The sequence below is a fragment of the Gallus gallus genome, chromosome 1, assembly GCF_016699485.2.
Source record: "Gallus gallus isolate bGalGal1 chromosome 1, bGalGal1.mat.broiler.GRCg7b, whole genome shotgun sequence".
Lineage (NCBI taxonomy): Eukaryota > Metazoa > Chordata > Aves > Galliformes > Phasianidae > Gallus > Gallus gallus.
The window spans coordinates 170,697,493-170,718,346 of NC_052532.1; the positions used below are offsets into that span (position 1 = coordinate 170,697,493).

Below are 20,854 nucleotides of genomic sequence, written 5' to 3' on the forward strand. Positions count from 1 at the left end.
CTGGTCAGTCTCACGGCAGATAATTCTGCCCTGCAGGGAGAAGGGGCCTGGTTTCACCCACTGCCTGGGGAAAGAAGAAAATCATGCTCTAAATGTTGAGCTAATGGACAGGAGAATGATGCAGTCTTCTTTATCATATGTTATTTGGAAGAAGTCTTAAAGGACCAACTCCAAGAAATGATTTAGAGCTGTAGGTTTTAAGTGGAAGGAAATATTCCTTTTCAGACAAGGATTAAGCACTTGAGGTCTTGACAGAGACAGGATGTAAGACCCAACTTTCTTTGAGGCATAACCCATTAGTGAGATAAGGTGGTTCTCCATACAACTTTCTGGCAAGTGTTCTTTTCCCCCATTCACTTAACAGGAACCCTCAGCACCTAATTGATATCCAGGAACTGAGCTACAGTGACGCAACCACCATTTCAAGGCAATCTTTTCCACCACTTTCTGTACCAATGTTCAGGCTCCTGAAGACCAATCTTTCGTTCCTTGTATGTGTCCTTTTCTTTGTGATATACACATTATAAACCAAGTAAAGTAAAGCACCTTCTAAATTCCTACCTTGGTTATTATGGAATAAAAATACGATGCCCACATATATGACTCACATACACATCTAGAGATATCAGGATAAAACCAGTAGTGCAGCCAAAGAGAACAGAACGGAAGGAGAGAAAGCAGGCAAAGAAGAGCAAGGAGACAAGGAAAGTTAACTACTTTGCATGTTTTCTGTACATATTTAAAACCCATGGAATCACAGGGATTTTACAGACAACCTAAGCACACGGAACACAGTAGCTGCTGGGTACACTGCAGAGGCCTTGCATCTGGCCAGGCTCAGCACAAATCAAGGAATGTAGGAGGAGATGCAGGGTTTGATACGCAGCTCTTCATAACGCAGTGCCAATACTAATGGAGTGAGATGCTCCAGCCACAAGCACAAGTACATCATTTTTACACACCAGAGAGGGGCAGATGTTTCACTCTGCTCTCTCATTTACCTCGTGTGTGCATGGCCTATGTGTTACTTCTGTGAGTGTGTTGCATCCATGTTATTTGCTTGCTTTCCTCCAAAATAGCAAAACCTTTGTGCTCATCCTTTTGCCTCTGGCTTTGCATCTTCTGGTCTTCTGCAATTATCGTAACAAGTGGCATGTGTTTTTCAGGAAGCTTGCACATCCTTGGAGTTCTAAATCCTCCTCCTACTAGAGCTCTGTATTTATTAATTATGAGTAATCACTGTTAATTACAAGGAAATGCATACAATGGCTCCCAGCTCTGCATGTCAGTGCAAAATACTTCACTAAGTATATAACCTTTGGCACCAAAGACTTGCTCTTGGGAGAATTAGGTATCAGAGTGTATTTGTTTAAGCCTTGAGTCACCAGGATGTCCACTGAGATAAAAGTCACTTTTCAAGGTCATCTCAGACCTTGTGACCTTTAGGCTCACTCCAGAATTTCGAAGACTTCCTGGTTAAATAAAGTTTATCATTGTTTGAAAGAATTTGGCCTATGGCAAGTAAAGGTGAAAAGTCATCTATATCTGAATGTTTTCAGTACACAAGCTTGACTGCAACCCTGATTTTAAGGTTGCCCACTGTATTTATAGCCTGAACAAAGCTGTGAAAGGCACAGTGGGACTCAGCAGCACAATTAGAAGTCCATCAAGAGTGGTGTTAATTAAAAACCAGAGGACTGAATCAGAGCCCCTTTCTGCAAGGGCCATCTGGGTATCTCTTTGCTGAAGGCAGTGAAGTTGCTCTTGCTTCAGCTTTGTGAAGATGAAGGTTGCAGATTGCGGTGAGGGAAGCATGCTGTGCTGCAGCCTCACCCCTGCTGGCACAGCTGTGTAAGTGAAGCTGCTATTGGTGGCAAATCCTGCTCATTTCTACTTCTGTCACCTTGTGTTGTCAACAGCACGCTCTGTCCGTGGGTAAACTCAGTGAGGACTGCGGTGGCAAGAGGTCAGATGCTGCTGTTCATAGTCATTGGCACAACACCTGGAGGTGAGCGGGGCAGATTTTGATCATGGTTGCACAACTGTCCCACTGAAATTGCACTACAGCCTTCAGAGGTGTGAGCCCAGCTTTACAGTGGTGTGACTGAAGTCAGCATCTGACACATGGGAGTTTCACTGACTCATCCAAGGCTGTGCTGATTCTTCAGGTTCACATTAGTACCATTTCAAATCAAAATTCACTGAAGCAGGTTTACATTAACTCAACCCTACCCATGGGATGACTACACCTACTTAAGGTAAGGGACAACTCAGCTCAATAGCTGACTTTTCTCTTTTATTCCCTGTTTAGATCAGCAGTGTCAGTGACCCCAGTGTTACCTCCTACGCAGTTAGCAGGTGAGTAGGAAGATATTCAGACATTTCCAAATCTGTCTGGATCCTCTCTGTGATACACATACAGGTGTGACAAGCATAAAGTAGATCTGTGCCACTGAGAAAGAGGTGGCACAGGTTGCCCCACATTGTGAGAGCTAAAGGGCTCCTCAACGTGAAGTGAGTGTCCTGGGAGTGAATTGCTCTGAAACCAGTGACCCGCTATTCATACCCTTTCAAGACAGCATTTTCTACCAACACCACGTTCAGCATGCTTCCAAAGGGCACCAAGGCCATGGGAACACTGGAATGGGATAGTGCCTTTCCACCCTACCTCCTGCTGCTCCTCAGCCCATTAAAGAGCCCTTCTAGCTGTGACGTGGCTGGCAGCATGCAAGGGACTTTGCCAAGTGCAAAGCAGCAACAGGGAGACGGTGGCGCATCTGAGGATGGCCAAGTTCAGCTGTGGGGACAGTCTGCAGCCAGTAGATCTGTGCTGGGGGAACAGACGCTGAAAATGTATATTTGGATTTCAATTTTATTTGAAGAAACAAAAAAGATTTCACCACGGGGTTGCTGTATGTCTTGCACAGCATTCTGATTTTTCTTTTTTTTCTTTTCTTTTCTTCCCTTTTTTTTTTTTTTTTTTTTTTTTTTTGAGGGAGCCCTTTGTTGAAATCTTGGCAGCCCATCTCTGCCAGGAAGACAGAACTGCTCTGTGCTGAAGCTGAGCTTGGCACGTCTTCTTTGCAGCATGTGGGGCGTGCAAGGCAGTGGGGAAGGCTGCCATCTCATGGTGAGCCTTGCATGCTAAGCTAGCCTACCTTGCACTGGCTTCCAGGCCAGGTTGCCCCTCAGCAGATGTTTTCTCAATAAATTATGCGTGCAGTCCCAGAAGAAGCCAGGTTATTTTAACCTGAGCTTTGTGCTTTAGCTTCTAGACCAACTCTGCCAGAGCACGGAGTTGTCTGGTTTCTTGCCTTTTCCATGTTTTGCGTGAGAGCAAAATGGTAGTTATGAAAAACCATGGGGGCAAGGCCCATCCGAGGAGAGGTCAATCGCCACAGATGGTTTTAGTGGCCACTTGAGACCAAAATGCTGTTGTCTTTGACAGTAGCTTTGCTGAGTCACAGCCACAAATGGAAACTCCCCTGGAACCGCTTGTGGGTTGCAACTCTCAATTTTGGGATGCTTTGGTATTCATCACTAACCTTCAGCTGTGGCTCACACATCCTACACTCAACGCTTGCTGTCTGTCCTCCACTTCCTGAAGACATACCGGCGCTTGCCCAAGATGGGCTGGAGGCTATCAGCTGCGGGCTCCCTCTGCACTCCGTGGGACGTGGCAGCTCTGTAGCTGGCATTGTGGTATCTTCAGAAGTCTCCAGAAAACAGAAATCTGCCACCAAAATGTGCTATGGCCAGTAAGACCCTCTACACAGAATGGGAACACAGTCCAAGTTATCAGCATTAACAACTGCCTAAGCTATGTCCTGAACATGCACTCCATGACCATGTACATGTGTATGCAGTTTCAAACGTGAATGCACTCCTGAGTCCTGTATCTGGGAACTTTTGAAATGTATTGTGGTTGATGGAAAAGGTTGTAATTTTTCAAACGTAAGGTCTGGCTGTAGAAGACTTCTGTAGTAAATCTTACATTTTTTCTCCCCGAATGTGGTTTTATGTATAAAAATAATGAAATGAGGAAATGAAATAATACAGGTGCTATTTTTGCAAGCTGTTTCTTGGAGCAGTGGAAACCCAGGGTAGTGCTTAGCGTAAGTGTGGGATCAATTCAGCTAAAGGGTTGTTGGCTGCTCTATCTCATATGTTTTGCCTATGGGTATTTTGGATGGATCGGTAAAAACAGAGTGTAGAAACTAATTCGCACTTTTTGAAATATGGTAACATTTTACAGGGAATATATACTCAACTCATAGTCTTCACAACTTTTATTTGAGTCAGCAAAGGGTATAAAGATGTCAAAAGGAGCTTCAGTAATGGAAAAAAAACTGTTGTGTTTTACATCAGGATTTTCCTCATTTCCTTGGTGTTTCTGCACAAATACAGAAGGCCAGGCCTCTCCAGGTGTCCCTCCTTGTTATTAGCTCAGCCGCAGACCTAGTTTCTCCATCTTAATCACGTGTTTCTGTCCTGCCTTGCAGTCCTGTCTCTCTGATCCTTTCCCCTCTGCACCAATTTTGGTGCTTCTCAGCTTTTTGTGTTTGCTTGTAATGACCCAAATCCTTTTCTTTCCTTCCAGAAAGAAGAACAAGCAAAGAAAGAAACAAAAAACCCAACCAACCAATCAAACACAAAAAAGCACCCATCTGTTTTTAGATGGCAGCCACATATGTAGCTAAACCTCCACACTGGAAGGCAGCAGCAGTAGTCAGGAGTGAGAAGGCTCAGGAAGCTCTCAGTAAAGTTTTTTGTGAAAAGTTAAAATGTGTAACTCCGTGGCAAGGGACAGGATGGTACACACTGCCAGGAGAAGGGGTAATGGGTATATCAGCCTCCGAGGTTAATTCAGCTTGAAATGTTCTTGTGTTCTTGGGTCCCACCAGCCTCACCGTTCAGCACCTCTGCGGCTATGCCAGGACAGCCACAGGCAGCAAACTATCTCAGGACAAGGTTGAGGCTGAAGAATTAATCTACTTACAAAGGTGCAAGTAGATGGATGAATAAATGGGGTAATAGATTCTTCTTTGAATTTATAAGATTTCAAAATAAGGAAAGGACCAAATATGCCTGGCTTTTGCCACATTAAATTTGACAAGACTTCCTCCAGTGCTCCCACTTGGATAGGACATGGGGAGAGGTTGCTTCTGGTAGTCAGTGTGTATAATGGCTCTCACTCACCATTTGCTGTGGAATGGCTCAGGCTGAACTTGCAGGATGCTGGAGGGGATGCAGCTGGCCCTGCCAGCCCCACTGCACAGTGTGGATTCCTCAGAGCAGTGCAAGTATTGCAGCACAGTTCTGCTGCAGGTGGGAGAACAAGACCTGCAGCCCCGCAAGTTTTAACTTGGCACCGAAGGGCATGAAGTTGATGTTTTCTCTGTAGGGTGGCTATTCATGCACAACAGTCTAACTTCTTCAGCATGAAGACGAATTCCCCCTGCACATACACTATACAAACATATTAGGAGCATAATGTGCACTAGTTTTCTATTAAAATCTTTTTTATAAGAGAGGGATAGGGAAAAACAAGAGTGATTATCTGAAAATAACTTTTCCCTGTGGAAACTCTACTTTCCTTCATATTATGAAGAGAAGGAATTATTCTACATACACACCCACACATCCTGCTCTCAGTTTGGGATGAATGTTGAGAGTCATCGAATCATTAAGGTTGGAAAAGACCTCTAAGACTATCTGGTCTAACTGCCCACCTACCAACAATATTTCACACTAAACCATGTCCCTTGCAGCGTCTCTCTGGCCCACCCTCAGCCTAGAACAAGGCATGTGTTGGTGCAGGCCTGTGCTGACCCACAGCCAGCAGGCATGTGGGCAGGAACCATCTCCCCCCACAGTGATGGTCTTGGCTTGACCAGGCCCTGGAGCTACCTCACTGTCTTTCCATGGACTGCTGAGAAGCTGTCGGGGCTCAGTCTGTTTTTTGGATATTTGAGGAATCAGATGGATGCCAGAGCTGGTGGCACGAGTGGGATGGGAACACTGGTCTGGGTGAGGGTGAGACGAGAGTGAGGGAACGGAAAAGAACTGTGCAGCTGGGATCAAGGACCTGTAGGACTCACTTGGTAATCTCTCAAACCCTTGCCCCATGCACCCTACAAAATGGCTGGTTTGGGTGGGCTACGGGTAGTTAATGCCACTTCCTAGACCCCCTCATCAACTGCTTTAAAATAATCTGCAAGGTAGAAGTGAACAACTGGTTCTTTGATACTACTGGAGAACAGATAGGAAGACAGCATTCTACAAATAGGAAAAAATGGGAGGAATTTGTCTTGGGCTGGCATGGAACAAGAAAAAGACATGCATGCTGAAGTGTGTGCAGAGTGGAATTAGGTGCTTTTTTCTTTGGCAAAGTCAAGGGCGTGGAAATGAAACTGCAAATGAGGAACAAGCTCTCATGTGTCTGACCTAGCAGGGCATTTCCAATATACTTTGATGGCTCTTGAAGGAACTGATTAAGAGCTGAAGCAGGTTAAGAAAAACCCCAAGTTACCACTGTAAAAATTTTCTGGCCTTGCAGGTAAAATGGGAGCCATGCAAAGGCAGTACCTTGATGTTAGCACCAGCTGGGTACCCTCATGTGTGTATATATTTTAACACTGTGGAACATGAGACAGACTTTCTGCACTCCTGGGGTGCCAGTCACACACAGGCATGATGAAACTGGCCTTCAGCATGGGGCATGCAGGGGAGCACGAGGTTTTGGAGACCCTCCTGGACCTGCCAGCCCTGGATCTGTTTCTCAGCAGCTGGAGGGCTGCCAGTTTGAAGGTCTTTTAACAAGCAATGTAGTGTCTGGCAAGTAACTTCTCTTCAAGTGAGTGTGACTAATCATGAATCTTTTCAATAATGCTGACAACCCGGTCTCTCCTTTCTTCACTCTGCCTGAGCCCACTGAAATAGGAGTAAATTGGCCTTATTCTGGCAAAGGCAGGAAATGATAAAGAGTCCCTAAAAGGTTTCCAGTGTACCATGCCTGGGTTTTGCAGTGAGTGTAATTATCAGAGTTGTTGTGTGTGTGTTTTGAGAGCAGCTAAATAGCTCCGAAGGTATGAAAGATCGCACTCTGCCACCATCCCCTGAACCATTTGCCTGAATGCCTAATTTCCCTGCTTCACTGCTATACTGTGTCCCTGCAAAGGCAATAAGCCAAAGCCTATTAGAGTTCTCAACTCTGTGTTAATGGTTTGTGTTTGTCTGATTGGGTATATCCTACTGCCTGAGTAGTAGAGCTGGAATACAGCATTTAGTTACTGGTCTTTGCTAAAGTTGACCTACTTTATTTGATTGAAGACTGAGATCTTTGTTTCCTTCTTTACTGAGTTCACTTGGATGGCTAAGGAAATGAAAATGCAACTGAGTCTTGTGTGTAATGCAGAAACTAGTCATATTATTTGTTCTCTGAACAGAATGGAGCAAGCACTGTTTCTCCAAATTAAACCTGCTGGTAAGTGCATAATGAAGAGAAAGCGGAGGGCCTGGGAAACTAAACCCAAGGAGAGGAGGCTGGGAAAGAATAAGTGAGCCTCTTCTGCTGAGAAAGCAGAGGAAATTTTGTTATGAAGGAATAGTTCTCAAAGTTTTTTCTAATATTATTGAGTGGGACTGGGAGACTGAATGGTGTTCCAGGTCTGAGTCATGCTGTTTGGTGTGGTAGGGTTGATGATATGCTAAGTCCTGGAGATCTCATCCAACTCTTTCTAATTACAAAGGCTGCTCTGAAAGTAATGCCTCTCATTTTATTATTTTGGCTCACACCGTCAGAGGTGGATGTTGGTAGTATGGCAGTAGAGGCTGAACATTCCACCAACACTCTGTCACTTGTTGTTGCCATGTGGCAGATGGCAGCAGAGGAGCAACCTAACAAAATGGTTTCTGACATGGAAGTGCACATGAAGCAAAAGTGTGTCCTTCACTTCCTCCATATGGAGGAAATGGCACCCACTGACATTCATCAATGCTTGCTGAACATCTGTGGAGACCAAACAGTGGATATGAGCACAGTGAGGCAGTTTCACTGAGTGATGTGTTTCAGTATTGCTGAAACAATTGCAGCAAGAGTGCGTAACCTCCTCTCCTGCAGATTTTTACAAGCATGGCATGCAGGTTCTTGTTCATCAATGGTGAAAATGCATAGATAATGGTAATGACAATGTCAAAAAATAACGTCTTGTAGCTGAGAATTTGCTCTGTCAAATAGTGTCATTGTGCTTTTTGTAGTTGTTATAGTTTCCATGGAAATAAATAAGAGCCATTACTTTCAGAGCAACCTACATACACCTGTATGTATAACCTTTCCAGAATAGAACATATAATTCTCGGCAGAGGAAAATTTGTAGTTCTTACTGACGTATTACGACCATTGTCTGCCACTATAGGTTTCTGCCTTGGTTTCCTTTTTTTTGTACCCACTGTTGCTTACCTCTGCTTGAAATTTCAGCCTCCCCATTCCCATCACACTTGCAGTAGTTAAAGTAATTCTCAATGGAGTATGAGGTTGCCACCATTGACAAACCTTTGCAGAAGGCAGAAGTGGTATTTAAGTTACATTATTCAGATTTAGCTACTTCGATATTTACACCATAATGATTATCAGATAGAATTTACTTTCTTGTCACTGCTTTGAAAGAAGGTTAGAGGACAAAGGTTTAAATATGCTGTTGGTCTAGTAAAGGAGTGGATGCTGCTCTCTTTGAAGCTCACAGCCAACCCCAGTGCTGGAATAACGTCTAGTGTATGTGTGTTTCTTGGAAGGAAGGAATGTCAAATGCTGACAACTCAAGAAAAACAAATGACTCTGATGTATCCAATAAATAGTTGGCTTAATGGAAATGAGAGTGCAGAAAGGACTGAGCTTACCACAGGCCACAGAAGGAAGGTTTGCTCTAATAAAGAAGAAAAGGAATAACAACTGTATGTGAATAAAAATTCGAACTCTGCATCTCAGGGAAATTCCTATCTCTTTTCATTGCTTGCTCGATCTGTTCTTTGAAGTTTGATTACTGCCACTTCAAGACAGAAGAGGTTTAGCTGTTGTAGATGGTAAATCTGTTCAAGAAATAAGTAGAGTATGTTTTTCCCTAACATCAGGGGATATTTGAATTCACGGTATATTCAAAGCCCCGTAGTATTTTTGAGAGATTATTTCTCAGTCTTGCAAGCAATCATCTGTTCAACTACAACAATCAAAAAAATAATGGTTTGCCTAATTTATATTTTAACTATGTTCACCAAAAATCTCATGCAGTGTCAGGACCTCAAGTTCCATTTGATGCATTTGCTTATCTGCCTCATTTTGTTCTACACACACAGTGTCCAAATTTCTGCATTACTTGGTCTTTCTCTTGTGGCAGTTTGGTGTGGTTAAATGCATGTGAGATGAGAATAATTTCTGTCTCTTCTGGAATAACACAGACACATCCACCAACGAATGAGTCATGGGATCATAGAATCACCATGACTGGAAACGATCTCCAAGATATCCAATCCAACTGTCCACCTACCACCAATATTTCTCCACCAAACTATGTCCCTTAGTACAATATCTAAATGTTTCTTGAACACTTCTGAGGATGGTGACTCCACCACCTCCCCAGGCAGCCTGTTACAGTGCCTGTGCCCTTTCTGCATCTGCAAGCTTTGCTTCTCATGGAGTTTGGGAACCCGCAGGTCTCAGAACCCATGAGGAGACTTAGGATTACATATCCCTCTGGCCCTGAGGTAGAAAAGAGGAAGAGGGAGAATGGTGATGGTATTGAAATATAATTTTTCAGCAGAGGGTCCTAACATTCAGAAACATAATTGATAAAGACTTTAATGCTGTGCCTCCATTCTTCTAATCAAATTGTATTACAGGGAAGAATTATCCCAGGGCTATTAAATGTGAATTTAGTTAGAGATCAGTGCAAGAGCTCAGACTGACCTTCGATGGAGTTCTCAGTGGAGGTCTCCATGTCAAACAAGCAAGAAAAGGCAGCTAAAGCTCATGCTGATGGTAACTGAGCTTGTGCTTAAGATTGTAGTGCATCACTCTCCCCCAAAATTTACAGTGCTAAAATATTAACGCTTCCCATTGCCTGTCATTGGCTTGGACATCAGTTTGTGTTTTTCCATGTTGTGCTTACTTGCAGCAATTGTCTCCATTCTTGCATTTGAATTTCCTGAATGTTAATCCCTACTTCTACCCTACCTTCATGCTTTATGTCTTCTTCCTTGTTCATCTTCAAGGATGTGTTTTTCTTACTATAATTCTGTCTGTTGAGGATACAGTAGAAACAATGTTTGTACAGTGACTAGTCCTTTGAATATGTAATCTTGGAAGCATGGCCAACAAGGCTAATTCTTATTCTATTGATGCCAATACATTTACAGTGAACGTGAGCACCTGGAAAAACAGAAACACTGGGAAGAGTATTTTATTTTTTATTTTTCTCCATGAGGTTTAATGTAGAAAAACTGTGGAGAAAGCTGAACAGGAATTTTTGCCTGATTTTTTTTCTGTCAAATTGGGTAATGAAGAATTTTTTACAGAGAGAGATTATGGGGCGGATTTTCAGTAGGTGAATACTGATGGTCAGAGCTGAAATTCAGAGATATTAGCATCTAGGAGTCTTCAGATGAAATCCATTTAGCCTGGTATGTCCTTCTCTACTTTGCTCACCTCTCCTAAAAGTATCTCCCCTAAGGACTAGATGGCATACCAATGAATACTGACCTTGTAGTGTAAAACACAGTTCCCAAATGGCATAGCAAACATATCATTAGCAATATGAGAGCTACATCAAAGTTGTAGATAAATGTTGCTGAAAGAGCCTAACATTTTACTCCTTAACATTTTTGTATGCAGTTCTGCACAGAGCTGCTGCTTCTGCTATGTGTGGTATCGGAGCAGACTACCCCAAGAATCCCTCATGTCTTTACTTTGAAGTTTGCCCTTAAGTATGGCTGCAAGCAGATTTATGATGTTCTTCTTTTTTTTTCCTTTTTTTTCCCTGCCTTCTAGTTAGATTAGGCTTAACCTCTGGTATGCAGCATCTTATCCAGTGTGTGTTTGCTTTTGGATCAACAGGGTGAAAAACACTGAGGAACGGGTGGGCCTGGGGAAAAAACCCTCAACATTAAGGAAATGAAAGAGATCTCAGACCTGAATGGATATAGAAATTTTACACACTGACATTTCTATAAAGTTTAGTGTTCAAATATCTGATTTAGTGCTAAGAGCAATACCTGATGAGCCCCAAATAGTGTGAGAAGAGGAGACTGCGTGTACAAAGGAGATCCAGACATAAGCTCATGTTGCTTAGTGTTCACCCTCAAGGTTTGAAATATCACAGGGAATCTTACTAAAATGACAGCTTCATTTCCATGTCGTGCACAGTATACATTACACCTTGTGTAAACTGCTGTAAGGGCACAAAACACTTTTCTTGGATCCGCAAGGCACAGAGGAGCTTTGATATCTGCTCTTTGATACTGTCAACTGTGAGAGACCTTCGCATGTAGGAAAAGGAAATATCAGTGTTGAGTGCTGGCATATACTGATCTAGGAGGAGAGTATCTCTCTAAGAGCATTTTAAAATGCATAATTTTAACTATTTCATTGACTTTATCAAGAATTTTGGTGTGCTGGCAGTGCAGGAACACCCAGGAGGACAGTCATGCTGGGTAGAATCATAGAATCGTGGAATCATTTGAGTTGGAAGGGGCCCTTAAAGGCCATTCGGTCCAACTGCCCTGCAATGAACAGGGACACCTACAGCTTCATCAGGTGCTCAGAGCCCTGTCGAGCCTGACCTTGGGGGTCTTCAGGAATGGAACATCCACCACTTCTTTGGGTGTGGGTAGTGGAGTAGTGAGGTTGCAGCCATGCTATCTTGGAGGGAATGAGCAGTGAGTGCTGATCCCACAGGGATAGCCCTCTGAAAAGGAGGCATTTATAGCAGTGTAGGTAGAGATGGTGTGGTTCATCTGGTTTGAATGATTCCCAGTTTACACCCTGAAATAAGAAGCAGGTCACTTCCAGTTACATGCCTCAGAATGGACAGGCAGCTACTGAACGACTCTAGAAGGTCCAACTAAGCTTTGCAAAGCTACAAAAAGGAACAGGACTTCCTCTGAATACAAACTATGTCAGAGCTGGGACCACGCTTTTGGCAGGATGCGTGCAAAGGCAGCTACCGCAAAGGAGAGTATGTTACAAAAGCTCATGAAGCTTGTGAAATACAACTGGCCCTGATTGTCTCTCATGCTAGTCTAAGTTACACACAGTCCAGAACACCCTGTTTCTCAGAACTTAGGACAGCGGTCCAGGAATGGGAGCCAGCCCTGAGTCTCCTGCCAGTAGAAAATGTAGAAAAATGTGAGCACAACAGTGTATCAGTGACCACAACTTAATTTCTCTACATAAAAAGGAATTAGCCGTTCTAATGCATTTTTGTGGAGGAAAAAAAAGACAGACCCCAAATACCATCACTTTCACTGTTAGAGTGACTCCAGTGTTATTTTAAGTGATGTAACCCAGGGAGTGTTTTGTAAATAACCAAGACTGATTATTCAGAAGGCAAAGAAATCAGTCACCCACTTCGTTACTTCTGTCCTATGGTTGTCTTTGCTGTATGTTCATCACGAACTCTGTTCTGACTATATATAAGGTATAGTATACTGAATAGTTGCAGGAAAGTAGTGAGTTCTGTATTTAATTCCTTCATCTGATATATTTAAAACTCTCTTTAATTTTTCTCCGTGACAAGAACTGTTGTTTATGCTGTGGTTTGAAACTGTGATGGAGGCCCATTCCCTGAAGCCTTAGACACAGCCAGAAGGCTGCAAGAAATCTCTTGGATTTCATCTACTCCTGTTTTCAAAACATCACGAGTGAGAGGAGCTTTGCGAGCAGTAGGCTGGCTGTGCATCTTTTGATCATTCAGAGTGAGCTTTAATTTAAACTGGCACTTGTAGTTGGTAGCATCACGTTGATAAAAAAATAAATCGCTTCAGGTATTTTTGTGGTTTCTCATTTTCTGAAGCCTGGCTTATTTAGCAGGAGGCTTAGCGTGTGCAGGGTAATCTCATTTAATATAGTTACATGCTAGAGCACGGTTGCCTCTGTGCCATGGTGTAGACTGTGTAGTACAGGGTTGCTGTTGGGGAAACTCTGAGAGGTTCCTGGTGCTGATAAAGCAGCAGGTGAGCTCACCACAGCACATCTTTCAGTATGGGGAGGAGGTGCTGCCACAGCTGCCTAGAGAAGCTGTGGGTGCCCCATCCCTGGAGGGGCTCAAGGACAGGTTGCATGGGGCCGTGGGCAGCTTGAGCTGCTGGGTGGCAGCCTGAATGGAGCTGGGTGGGCTTTAAGATCCCCTCTAACCTAAGCCATCCTGTGGCTCTGTGATTCGATGACTGTGTGTTTCCCAAGGTCTTCTGGTTGGTATAGCTGTGGGACACCCTGGGATGAACCAACACCTGGCAACCTCTGAGTGTGCTATCAAAACTACAAGCAGCTGAAAGACAATGTGTTAGGAAGCTCAATTATAGCAAGCACAGCCAGACCCTGAGATAATCATATCAGTGCATTATTAGTAACAGGAGAGCTTGTATGTCCTGCATGCATATGCACTCTTATATCTCACCAATAGATTTGTCCATGTGTAGTCCAGCCATCGTGAGCTGACATCATCCGTGTCACTGGTGGTTTGTCTTTTTTTTATAAGACAAGTAGTAAATTATACAGAATAGTAGTATTTACTAAGCTGACATTTCATACCTAAAGACAATGTGTTACGGGTTGCGTTGTGCCTTCAGTTTTGAATGGCTTTACTTACCTCAGTGTTTAAACTGGCAATGTGCACACAAATAGAAGGTCAGACAGAGTTTAAGCTGAAATACTTTGTACCATCTCTTCACGTGAATATTAGAAACTTAAAGAAATACACTCTGTTCAGTTCAGACTTTTTGGTCTTCTAGTGTTTTAAATTATGTCTGAGAAAAGCCAACTAAAATATGTTAGAAGAAGAAGAAACTTTCCTTTGTGGAATGGTGTAGTTTTGTTTCATGGGTACTCTCAGGGAAGCTCTTCCCCCTGTTTTTCTTGTTTGCTCACAAAGCAAAAAGGGAAAGATGAATAAAGGTACATAAGTGATGAGAGAAATACCAAAATGCTTGGGAATGTAGAACCGCAGTGTACTTCAACCACTGCTTTAAATCACCACCAGCATGTTCTGTTTTGCACTCTATTTTTGAAGAATGGCTTTATCTATTTGAGACCTCTTGGCTTCTTTTGAATCAGTGGCGAAACAGTGGTCAATTCCAGCAGAAAAATACTATTTCTCCCAGGAACAAATTCTTCTTACTTGAGACTAAACCTTCACACTTCCTCCGGCTCTGCGCTCCTCAGACCCAATGATGGACTAACAGAGTGTAACTTCTGAACTCATTTAAAATGCAATTGCAGAACACACCAGAGAAAGTCATTTAGCAGCATATCGACAGAAGGGCAGCTTGTAAATCTAATAAGCTTCTTCCATTTCTAATTTTTAGGATCCCACTATTAACAGCATTATATTGCCTCTGGCAATATCTGACACTCACACATGGCAGTGTACCAAATGGCCTATTAATATGACAGGTGCATTTTAGAAAAGAGTAACTCTCTCATCCGCCTTGGATGCACAGATGAATTGAAGAATGTCTGGAACAAAGCTCACTATTTACTCTTTTCCTGTTCTCATGCTGCTTATTAAACCGGTATGATGTAAAACCGAGGTATAAAACAGCCCGCTGCACCAAATGTAATTCAATAGCCTCACTTCAAAGGTAAGTATGTTGTTAACTTTCTGTTGGAATTAACCTATCTCAGACAGCTCTTTGTAATTACAGAACCGTGATGTGGAACCTTCTGACCCATGGCATGCAGTTGGTGAAAGCCAGTGATTTTCACTTCATAATGCAATCATCTCAGACAGTGGAAAGGCAGTACTGGTGAAATGCAGGTCTAATCAGGTAACAAAGCACGTCTGGTACCGTCTTGAAGCAAGGAAAATCTGGCACTTTAAGTGTGCCTTGGAGAGGAGTCTTTGGGGAATTCACATCCTCTGATTTGAATCTTTTCTGAGCCCTAATGACACTATCTTGAAATAAATCTTCCCTGAAGCAGATGCCTCTTCCAATATACCTATATAAACCTTTTGTTCCAACACACACAAAGAACGCTTCAAGTTAAATACTCTGCTAGATGGCTCTTACAGGCTGTCAGCATTAAGTTTCATAACAAACAGATGTTCATATTTTATAAACCTCCCCCATAAAAGACTTCCAGTATTCTCTATTTCAACAGAGGCACAATGGAAAATTATAAGGATCTAGAAACAGTACTCCTGTGGGATCCTGAAATGACTAAGCTCGGCTCCACTGAAACACATCTACAGCTGTGGGGATATCAGTAGTGAACTGTGGGAAGAGGTGGATGGGGGAAGATTAGATAAAGGCCAAAAGTTTAACATCCTGGTGCTGGAGAAGTTTCTGCTGGTAGTGGAAAGAAGCAGCTGCCCTGCTTTCATTTTAGGCGCTAGAATGGGCTGCCGAGGGAGGTGATTGTGTCACCATCCTTACAGATGTTCAAGAAATGTTTAGACGTTGTACTGAGGGACACGTTTTAGTGGGGAAATATTGGTGACAGGTGAACAGTTGAACTGGATGATTTTGGAGGACTTTTCTAACCTTGGTGATTCTGTGATTCTATGGTTCTGTGGTAGAGGCACTGACTTTGAGACTGACATTTGGGAGAGGAGGCTAGTGGCTATGTAGTAATTCCAGGGTAGGTAACAGAGCTGTGAGTCAAATAGCACATACCTGAGGTCAGCAGCAATGTGACATTTTCTGCCAGCCGTGATCCCAGCCATATTTTAAGCATGGAGCCCTGTAGGATGCTGACTCTGGATGAATGGGTCCGCTGGGGCTGGTCCTACCTGAAGCTACACATCTGCTGCAACAACAGCCTCCAGGTTGCTAATTGACTGGAGCCTGGCATGCTGTGCTGCAGGGCAGAGACAGAGGACAGAGTCCTGAGAAGAGGCTGAGTAACCTCACCGTCTGAACACATGTATGTTGGTGTGCTGCTGTGCCACCCTAACACCCTTCACCTAATACCAAAAACAGCATCACTGCCTCCAGTTTTCTATCTCTTTGAGACAAGACATTCAAGTCATAGGAGCAGCTAAAGGAATCCCTTTCCACACTCCTTGTTCATTACTGCTAAGGGAAGAGGATGCAGCTGGTGTAAAAGATGTAGTCCCACGCCATGCCACCTATCCAAACACTGTGTTTCTGCCATCTTCCCTCTGTGGGTGCCTCTCTTTGTAGAGCCACTCTGCCAGTCAGATCAGGGCTCACTGAGGTGAAACCAGTATTTCTGAAAACAAACTGAACCTCCTTTTTTTCCTCCTGGGTCAGCTCATTGGTTTAGCTAAACAAAACAAGCAGGATGCCAGGTGCAAGGGGAAGAATGGGAGGGCATAGTCAGGGTGGGAGAAGCATCTTTTTTGTCAGTGATGCGGTCCTAAACTGGTATTAAACAAATCTGTAACAGTGGAAATGAAAGGTTTGCCTACTCTGTGCTTTTTAAAAGTCCCCAGAATATAAAGGAATTTCCTTGAATGTACTTTATCAGCATTAACTAACACTTAGTCAAATAAAGACAAAAAAAAAAAAAAAAAAAAAAGGAAGGAATAGTTACCTTAGAAGAGATGATAAAATCTTATCACACTGAAATCTATGGACATTCTTCTACTGAATTCACAGGAACTAGGATTTTACCCTTGAAATGAGCCCTTCCTCAGTTGGTTTGGACTTGTCACTTCAGTCACACTGGGCTCTTACTGCTCCTTGACAGGAGGAGTAGCCCTGACCCTTCCAAGCTTTTTGTTTTTCTGAAGCCTTGCAGAAAGCCAATTTCAAATTTCCTTTGCACGTACATTTAAGTGCTTTTAGTGAGTATTTACTTTCAGAAGGACCTTGTTCTAACAAAATGAATTGCGTGAATATTTGTGGAAAGCAAAACCAGGGCAGATGCAAACAGAAGTAAAGTGGGCTCATTAAAAAAAAATATGTATTTGTGGATAACTACTTCATAACATTCATCCAATCTAGCAGGTAAAATGAAGCATTAGTGATTTTTGAGAGGAAAAAACCCACATTCTTGCAGTAGATATCTTTGTGGACAAATAAGTTTGAATGACCCGTTCCTCATCTGCAATTTCTTCTTGACTGGTTACAGATGCAACTAGTTGATGAGGAAAGCGAGATTCTCACCGTCATGTTTTCTCATAGTCATGGAAACAAGAATTAAAATAAAAATCAAACAATCTCCTCCTGTCTCTTGTTCTGCTAGTTCATCATGACCTTCAAGTGCATATTTTCCATTGACTTTGTTCAGATTGGTGTGGCCAGTTTGGGATGAAACAGTGGAAACAGAGCAATGTTTTGAAAATGTTTTGAACTTCCCAAAAGACGTGGAACCTGGTAGCTCCCACAGCTCTTACAGCCCCACAGAGTTGCTTTGGGTAGACTGATGTTATAAGCTGGATCAAGATGAAAAAAAAAGGACAATGGCTGAAATATCAACAAAATATCTGAACATATGTAGCCCTTTTGACTCTGAAGTTTTAATTCAACTTTCTTGTTCCGAAAGTCAGAAAATGAGCTTGGGGTACTTGCTGGGGCTGTCTCTGAGAGTTCTTCTCTAGACAAGCCTCTGTTTCATAATTGAAGAAGCCCTCTTTTCATGAATTCATTCCATTTGCTTTCTGATTATGAGGGGAATGCTATGAAGCAATACTAATGCTCTGGGACAACCTCAACTATGACTCAGTTGAACCCAAATCTCACAACAGGTTTGGGTTCCAAAGATCTCAAAGGGAGTCAAGATACATAAAGTCTCATCTGTGAGCCAGGAAACCAAACTACCATCTATTTTGGGTCAGTTCAGGTTCAAGTTCAGCTTTGGATGGGGTTGTTCCAGTTTGATTCTTGTTAAACCCAGCAAAATTTTCAGAAAGTGGGTTAGGTTCAATGTAAGAAAAAAATCTTGAATAATTTAGACCAAATTCCAATTAAGTTTCCATGCTAATGGAATTTGGAAGAATGCTGACCTCCAGCTGGGACTATAAACACATACTGAAGAAAAGAGGTTTACTTCTTTCATTTATCTTTTTTTTTTTTCATTCAGAAAAGAATGGGAGCTACACTTGTCCTTGCTTGATTTTACCAGCGCATGTCCTTTGTATAATGTATGCCTGCCATCCTGCCACAGATCTATTCCAGAAAATAATCCATGACTGTTATGGATGTGAATTGCATTCCTTTTAAATAACAAGAAGAGACTGGAGAAAATCTGAACTACTTTAAGAGAAGACTAAGAGAGACTTTCCAATTGAATGGATTTTATTCTCCTAATAAGGAAAAGTCGTGTTGTACAACTCTATCGTCTCACCCTCTCAGTAAATTACATAAAGAAGGGACTGAGACAGTTTTTCTTACTGCTTACATATTATGCTGATGCACGTCAGTAGGTATTAATTTAGTAAGTTGCTACTTTTGTGCAAAAATGGATTGGTATGAATAGAGCAAAACCCATCTTGGACTGATGTTTTTAGGACTGATTTGACCTCGCTCAGGCCTTGCTGTAATGATCAGATGTGGTATTCAGATTAAAAGAAGAAAGGAGAGCCAGAACAAAGTTTCCAGCTGTTATTAATAAAACACTTCTGCTTAATCTCTGTGGAAGGCACAGAATTAACACTGTCATGGTTCTTCCTTGAAAATCATTGGTCCAGCAAACTCCAGGGTATGTCTGTGGATGTTCAAGTGAAGGAGAAGTTACATGGGAGGGAAACATCGGGAGCATGCTGCCCAGACACAGTGTTTGTGCAAGATCACCTCTGTCTGTTGCTGTGTGTTTTATTCACAGATAACCAAGTGAAGTCTGCAAATTCACCGTTCTTCTTTTTCCTACCTCAACTCCTTCTACTTCTGGCGAGTAATCGGATCTGTTGTCATGCCCAGAAGGCCACCCTTTTCCACTCACAGAGAGGCAGAAAGAGAAATGCACTTTCCTTAAGGAGTGCTACAGACAATGAAAAAAGAGAAAGTTTGAGCAAGTGAAAAGAAATAAATCTTGCTGAAAGCAGCCAAATTGGGAATATACTGAGTAAGGAAAGACTTCCTATTTAAATAGTTTTTATTTTCCTAATAAGGAAAAATGCCAAATATAAGGCATAAAATATATAAAATATATTATATATATTTGGCCAATATATGTATATAATATATAATATTTATATAATATAATATAATATTTATATTTTTATATATAATATATATTTGGCATATATAAAAATGCCAAATAATAAGGAAATATGCCAAAAATAGCATATACCTGTGATGTGAATGAGCCACTCTTCTTGTCTTACTGAGAATTCACTGGACTCTGCTTGCCTCACAGGGCTTTATAATGACAGGCAACACTATAGCCTAACATTTTGCACATCAGGTCTTCACAAAAAAAGGGACTCTAGGTTCCAGCTAGTGCATCTGCCTAACAAATAAAAATCATCAAAGGAAAAATATCTCTCCTGTCTTATCCTGGTAGACCTTTAGTGACTTCAGCAAGTGAATAAAGTCCAAAATCCTGTACACAAGCTTTCAAATCTGCACCAGCAAAATTAATTTCACCAGTCCCCTAGATTTAACCTTACCAATTTAGCATATGAGAAGCTATGTGTTATCTAAGCTGGTAGTAAGCTCGAGTTATCAAACACAGCTTCAAGCACCAAGTAAAGAAAGAATTATAATGTGAACTCTGAAATACAGCTTTGTAAGCTGTCATCTAAATTCTGCCAAGCATGAAACTGTGAATAAATTAAGCTATGAAGCAATACTATGGGACTGCGTCCCCATCTTCTCAGAAAGAAACTACTTCTTCCACCTTAACTGACCTCATCCTTCGTACATGACAATAGACTTGAAACCCTGTAAGGTATCCATGTACATTCCCACAGACTGTCTTCCCTTAGTAAATTTATTGATAGGAAAGTAATGAACTGAGGGCTTTGCTTCTCCAGGCAATACATGGTCTCTCTAAACGTCTGAGAACAATGGGTCTAAAAATCAGTGCTAACTGGAATTAAAATCTTTTGATGGGAATGGTAGTCCCGTGAAATCTGTGTCTTTAACAACGGAGGTTTTATCTATGGGTTTCTACAGGATGTGGTAAAAATTCTGATTCACTGCTCGATTTAATGGTATTTGAATCATCTTGGATGTGGAGATAAATGCTCTTGTTAGCTCTTTATGACCTTTTGAATACTGGCAGTACACTTAAAAATCATTACTTTCTGCATTCATGTAGTTCCTGCTAACTAGTGGTATCAGTGACTTGCTCATTTTTAAAGAACAGCTGGAAAGTGAAGCTCTGATGGATCCATCAGCTACTCCATTTTGGGATTCATTACACTATCTGAATTATGGAGCTCTGGATGAGATGGTTTTGAACAGATTTTCATCCACACAATTAAATGTGATGAGTAGTTTTATTCTTCAGTAACAAATTAAAGGTGAAGTTCTGACCAAGACACTAGGGGCATGATTTTTGTACCTCCTTCTAGTTCTTATCACACAAAGGATAGTCATGACCCAGCATTTGTCTTGTGGTGGTGGACCGCATGAGAAGTTAGGCTGAGACCCATCTGTATCACTGTAAGATGATAAATATCTGAACACTAACCGTATAAATGTGCCGTCACTGTTGTCTGTGAGCCTTAAG

General features: G+C 42.1%; 1 long non-coding RNA gene across 1 annotated transcript in view; it reads left to right on the forward strand.

The window, feature by feature from the left end:
• LOC101750153 overlaps positions 1–2,358 on the forward strand; it is a 78,778-nt gene extending 76,420 nt beyond the window's left edge. The window contains exons 3-4 of the long non-coding RNA XR_006931385.1: positions 1,920–2,008; positions 2,312–2,358. This is a non-coding gene — a long non-coding RNA (uncharacterized LOC101750153). The remainder of the gene's footprint in view (positions 1–1,919; positions 2,009–2,311) is intronic.
• The last annotated feature ends 18,496 nt before the right edge of the window (positions 2,359–20,854 follow it).